The sequence below is a fragment of the Gobio gobio genome (genome assembly GCF_949357685.1).
Source record: "Gobio gobio genome assembly, chromosome: 2".
NCBI classification, from domain to species: domain Eukaryota; kingdom Metazoa; phylum Chordata; class Actinopteri; order Cypriniformes; family Gobionidae; genus Gobio; species Gobio gobio.
The window spans coordinates 65,430,383-65,437,505 of NC_137098.1; positions in this window are offsets into that span (position 1 = coordinate 65,430,383).

The window sequence follows — 7,123 nt, forward strand, 5'->3', positions numbered from 1 at the left end:
CAGCACGTTCTCGGTCAGGCGGAACTGCGCAGCCGCATCATCTCTGCAGGTAAACAAGCATCTCGCGAGGTTAGCGAACATGGCAGATCATGGAAACAAATGTTATGTTCCAGGCTGTGCAGGGGATGTGAAGACGTTTCATACTCTTCCCACAAATAAAAAACATGTCAACAGGCATGGTTGATGTTTATTTATAATCGGATACCGCAACAATTTAATTCAAAGTTGTTAGTTTGCTCTGCCCATTTCACCACGGACAGTTTTTCAAACCTGGGACAATATCAAGCAGGCTTTGCTCAGCGTCCGACACTGAAGAAAGCAATATTAACCAACTGCAGAACCGCAGAACCCATATACGTCACTCAGAGCAGTCTGAGGACAACAGCGCCGCGCCTCAGTCTCATGCCGGAAGTGGGCGGAGTAGCAGCCTCAGATTGGAAGTGGGCGGAGTTAACGAAAACTAAACAATCGGCATGGCGGAAGAAGAGAACACGGTAAACAGTTGGTTTTGTGTTGTGATTTTAATCTATCAAGTTTATTTGTGTTTATTTGTTTGATCCATCGTTGTTGTATTAACACTTTATACAGCACGTGGCTTTAATCTTTTTTTAAACGAGCTTTACGATGTCTCTCGCGTCTGTTGATATGGTCTTGCTTTAAGTTACATATTCATTGTTTGTGAGTTTACTTTGTTGTTGGCGCTGTATTTTTTATTTAAATACCTTTTCTGATAATGACCAATGTGTTTTATGTGGATTTTTTTTCTTATTTATAGAGGCATATTGCGATTTGGAGATACTCAGCTTTACTTAATTTTCATCAATGCAAGACATTCTGCAACAGTTTTTACTGCCCAGGGGTTTTAAACTGACCAGATGGCACTAGTTGAATGCACACCTTCAAATTCACTTCAAAAAGCAACTGTCCATGAAGGTATGAATGTTTTGAGTTATTTGTTTATATACAGTGCCAATAAATACTATTTATTAGTTATCCTTTTGGAATTAGTTGGTTGCATGATTTGGTCAAAAATGTAATCTCATCTTCAAAGTTTCAAGTAGATATATTTATATATAAGCACAATGTGCTTAACCTAACAAAATACAAACTATATTTAATGTGTCTGAATATGTCCTTTTAAAATCAAATTAAATACACAACCAAACATGTTAAATGTATTGCCAATTATAGATATTGTTCATTTTGGATGATGTTCTGAAAGTTTCTTTTATATTCTGAATTTGCAGTGGTTGAAGTGGTAATTTTTGCTTGAGAAAAATTAAACTTGGCTCTCTTGTACAATTTTTATGGTTACATTATATATAATATATTTCGGTTTGATTTTGTTGCAGTAAATTGATAAGCAGACTCACCCCAGCACAGGACAATGGAAGCTGATCAAAAACAAGGTTAGTTTTAAAAGGCTCTCATAAAGACATAAGCTACTTATACAGATAGTGTGTTGTTATATCTGTCACATCTTTTCCAGGAATAACTTAATAATGTTCTATTGTTTTAGACTGTTCCACAACAGTTGGTCAGCTCTATTGACTGTGGGATATTCATGTTAATGGTAAGACATTTTTGTTAAAATAAGAGCTTCTCTTCATTAGGATAAAAAACATGAGGGCTTTTCACACTTGAAATAGTAAACCCCAGGTATACAGAATCCTGGGTTATCTTGCTTCACGTTTCACACTGATCATCATTAACCTGAGATGAACAATTAATCCTAGGTATTCATACACTGCCGTTCCACACTGTACTTTACTAAACCATGGGATAACATCCTTATCTGCAGTGTCAGTGTCACTGATTGGACGAACACCGCACACAATATGTTTACATAAATGCTCAAGATTTGCATGAGGAGTATTACAAGTTTATCCTGAATGGACATTTCAGATTATAAAATAATTAAAATGGTCTCTTCTTCACTGCAATTGTTGCGTTTTCTGTCAGCATTTTACGTTTTTCCTCTCCAACGCTGAATTTATTATTTATATAGAATGCACAGTGTTTCAGTGACTGTCAAATGCACGTCAATATAAAAGTGTGAAATGTTACTTCACCCGGGATTAAAAGTGTCTTTAGAACGACGATAAGCTCAGTGTGAAAAGCTTGCCTTTGATTTCTGTATACATTTTGAACTGAAAATGGTTAATTAATTTGATTTGTGTCAGGGTATGATTTGTCACAAATATAGACATGAGGGAAATTGAATTTCAAAACTTTTTTACAAACTATTATACATGCTACATCCTTCAACACACGAGATTGTTAAAAACTTCCAACATTTCATCCCATTTTTTGTACCCTTCTCTCATGAAGGAGCCACGGATCACAGAAGACCTCTGCACTGCAGGTGAACTACCAAACGTTTTCAGAGGTTTCGTGGAGGAGCCGTGCTTTCTGAAACTGAAAGAGGAAGACCAGGAAAAAGCCCTTCAACTTTCACAGGCTGAAATGGTTGACCAACAACTTACCAAAGAGTCTTTAGTGTTTTTTAAGTGTTTGGACAAAAGGAGTCTCAGAATTAATTGTATATTTATGGAGATTTAATTTGATTTAATTTGTCATGTACCTGCTGTGCAATAACTTTGAACCTAGTTCAATATATTCTCTTTGGTCTGATTGTGTATTTTTTTAAAGCAAACCCCAGCTAGTATATGATGCCTTTGGGGAAGTAAATAATTTTTGTGTGTTGTTTTGGGATTTGATTAATCTGAATCTGCTTGAATTATGCATTCCAGTGTTGAATTGTGTAATGTGTATTATGTACTATGAAAAAAGGTTCATTCTGAAATGTTTGAGTAAAAAATATTTTGTCATATAAATAAATGTTCAAATGCTCAATCTTTGTTTTCATTTTTAGTGTTTTAAGCTTTATGTTCAATTGATCTAATATAATCTTTAAAGACATAATATAAATAGAAACTTTTTACTTTAAAAATCCTTAACAAAACGTTGCAATGGGGTTTATATATATATATATATATATATATAAACTTACATTTTGTATATATATATATATTAATTTACATTACATATATAACTTGCATTATATATATAAATTCAATGTGTAATGTGTGTATTTTTATGATTTAACTATGTACTATTAATGAAAAGTGAGTATATCTATCTATCTATATCTCTACAATTAGAACGTATTAATAAAACACTTGACATTATTAACATGGTTTTAAACTTGGGTTTGAAACGCTCCAATGTATGATTGCTCCATGAGCAATGTATACGAAGATAAATCAGCTCCGCCCACTTCCGGCATGAGACCGTAGTGTGGTGCTGTTGCTCTCAGACTGTTGTGAGTGACGTCACTGTGGCGTGGTGCTGTTGCTCTCCTGGTGTGTTCACACCGGACGCGATTCGCGCGAGTGATTTACATGTTAAGTCAATGCAGAGACGCGAAATGGCATTCTGCGGCGCGATTCGCGCGAATCTCGCCGCCTCATCTCGCAGAATGCCATTGAGGCGACGCGAAGGACGCGAATTGTGCGTTTTGAACGCGCGATTCGCGCGAAACGCTCAAGTTGAAAAATCTGAACTTTGGCGGATATTTCGCGCCGCGTTAACCAATCAGGAGCTTGTTCTAGTAGTGACAACAATGAGGAGAAAATCTGTATATTAATATCTGGTTCAGACAATATGATTATCACTGTGATAACATTAAATGACATGAAACACAACCCAGTCTCTTTTTGTTAAATGCAAGTTTATGTATGATCAATAATACAAAAGTATAAGTAATGTATAACAAGCTATACATGAAATAAAGCAAACAATGCAATCAAACATTCAAAGTCAGTGCTAGTAGGCTAACGTTACAACTGCAACGTACAGTTATAGCCTAAAAATATAAAGTAATGAAACTTATCTTTGCCCTCAGCCTAAACGATTTGCCAGGGAACAAATTATAGATCCATGAGACCAAAGATCGGCTGTTACAAGACGAATTATAGCTCGAGACACACCACAGAGACATCAGAGCCAGCGGTAGACGGCAGAAGGACTGGCCGAGGAAAGGTTGCCCTCGCCGGCTTTCACGTGCGCTGAGCGCGCTGTCCGCTGGAGCTCACAGCTCCGACAACGGCAGATAAAATGTTCAAATAGGCACTGTTTATGTAAATAAACCACAGATTTGAGCTTTAAACAACTACATTATCGACTGAAAAAGTCTTAAAACTACGTTTTGTCACACATTAACAGTAGATATGAACAAAAAAAAAGACATGTAAACACAGCCCATGTCAGCCATTTCTCAACGAGACGAGCTGCTGGCGGAAGCCCCGCCCATGACGCGAATTCGCATCTGTTGTGCAGTGAATGTCACGCGCGATGAGGGGGCGGAAAATGGCGGCGTGAAGTTGACATCTCGAGTGAATCGGTCCTTGAACTTCTTTCTATTTGCTTGTAAACTTCAGTGCATTTCGTTTAATATTGCATTTACTTTTTACTTTAAGCACTTTCTGACCAGTTAGGGGATCTTTTGTTAAATATTTTTTTACTTTTTTTATTATTTTTTTTTGTCTCTCTGAAGTTTACGTGGACAGCTTAACTGGTAACACGGCTCGATCTCAGTCGTTATTTTAATCTTTCTTGTCAGTGCCGTGACTGTAGGCTACTTTCAGAAGAACTTTTTGGAGTATGACAAAAGATAAAAAACGTAAAACTAAATCGATGGATTCCTCGTTAAGCCTCGGTGCTTGTGTTACGGTGGACTTAGAATCAGACCCAGGCGCACTCGTTCCACTACCTGAAACTCCGTTGAAGGAACCAATGCACAAAAGAGGCAGAAATGATGATGCTAATGGCGAGGATGACCTGCAGTCTCCTTTAGCCACGGTAATTATAACATCTCTCAAGTCCGTCATTAATGGAAGAGCCGACATCCTTGATAAAGGCATCGAGGAGGTGAAAATGTCAGTTGAATTTCTGACAGAAGAAATAAAGGATGTGAAGGTAAAAGTGGAGCGAGTTGATAAACGGGTCACAACTGCGGAAAAAAAAATCGGTGAGCTGGAAAACAAAGTACAGGATCTTTCGAGATACCAGAGAAGATGGAATCTGCGCCTTTACGGTTTGCCCGAACAACCAGGAGAAAACATCAGACAGAAAGTATTGGAGATTTGTGAGGCTGTCGTCCCAACCTCTGCTGGCAAAGCTCAGGAGTTCATCGATGTGGTACACCGTTTGGGTAAAGTGAGGAGCGAGAATGGTCAGTCCTCCGGTCAAAAACCTCGAGGGATCATTCTACAATTCACAATGCGTCACTTTCGTGATGCGCTCTGGAAAGCTGCAAAGAACTCTCCTTATCTGGCAAAACACCATTTACGGTTCGCAGAAGATCTGTCCCCCGAGGATCGAGAACAGCGCAACAAACTTTGGCCACTGGTCGAGAAAGCTCGGCAACAAGGACGTCGCGCTTACTTCGTTGGTCCAAAGGCGTACATTGATGGTAAAGAACTTGCTCTACAAAATACTGAGGTCACCGAGGGAATTTGATCTTGATCTGATTTGCTGTTTTGGTCTGCTTTTTTCACCGCGTTTTTTGACCTAAGAATATGACTTTTTTTTTAACCTACAAAATACTAACTTTAAAGTCGGACATTTAGAATGTAGGCTATTTAAAAGTCTATTTTTTTATATATACTTTTTGATAATTATTTATTGTGTTTTCTTTGTTGTTTCCTTGTTTTATATTATTAATATTTTCCAATCTCTTTATTTATTTATTTTATTATATTTAATTTTTTTCTTGGATGATCCCAATCTTGTTTTGTTTACAAGAGGATTTTTTCATTATTACTATTTTTAGGAGCCCATGGGCTGATTCACTTTTTGATACAGTTCTGGTGTCATTGTTCAATGTTTCCAAATTTTTCTCTTTGCTCAGTTAACGTAAGAGGGTTACGTAATGATGTTAAACGTAAAGCTATTTTTTTATATGCGAATTCGCTTAATACTGATTTTTGTTTTATACAAGAGTCACATGCAAATGTTAGTGATGTTAAATTTTGGAAATCACAGTGGGGTGATGAGTTATTTTCTTCATTTGGTTCAAATTTATCAGCAGGTGTTTTAACTTTGAAGCACAAATTTAGGGGTAAGATAATAGAAACAATATCTGATCCTGAAGGCCACTTTCTTTTTTTATTGGTTACCTTAAATGATTTTTTCTTTGTCCTGGGCAATGTTTATGGATTTAATTCCACAAAAAATAACCTCAAATTATTCAATTCAATTGAAACACATTTAGAGTATTTTAAATCCAAATATCCTAATGTGTTTATTCTCTTGGGTGGAGACTTTAATCAAACTTTAAATAATAATTTTTATAGATCACCACCTAGATTATCAGATAGTTCTTCAGGCCTTTGTGGTTTTATCTCTCGTTTTGGTTTAATTGACATTTGGAGAGAAAAACATCCTCATGCGTTACAGTTTACTTGGTCTAATAATTCAGGTTCACTTAGATCTAGAATTGATTTTTGGTTAATATCGGACTCTTTATCCAATTTTGTCAATAGAGTTGAAATATTGCCTTCTCCTTTGTCTGACCATAAATCTATCATTTTATCTTTTGATAGCCCTTCTTCTTACTCGAGAACGTATAATTCATACTGGAAACTTAACTCTGCTTTATTGCAGATGCAGAAATTTGTCGATCTGTCATATCTAAGATTACTTTTTTTCTTAACAAAGCTCATTCCGAAGATAATTTTGGTTCTAATTGGGAATTGCTAAAATATAATGTTAGATTACTTTTAGTCAGAGCTGGAACTCAAAAAGCTAAGCAATATAAAGCAGAGGAACTTGATATTGTTAAAAGACTTGTCTACCTCTCCTGCTCTCCTTTTGAGAATTTATCTGTTGACCAGAAATCAGAATTAGTTGAACTTCAGAATTCATTAGATAACTTGTATATTCGAAAAGCTAAGGGTGCTTTTGTTCGCTCAAGAAGGAGGTGGTTAGAGGAGGGAGAACGTAATTCCAGCTATTTTTTTAGATTAGAGAAACAGCGAAGTCATCTAAATTCTATAAGTAGTCTTAAGATAAATGATGTGGTTTTAAACAATTATAAAGACATTTCTAATTATTGTGA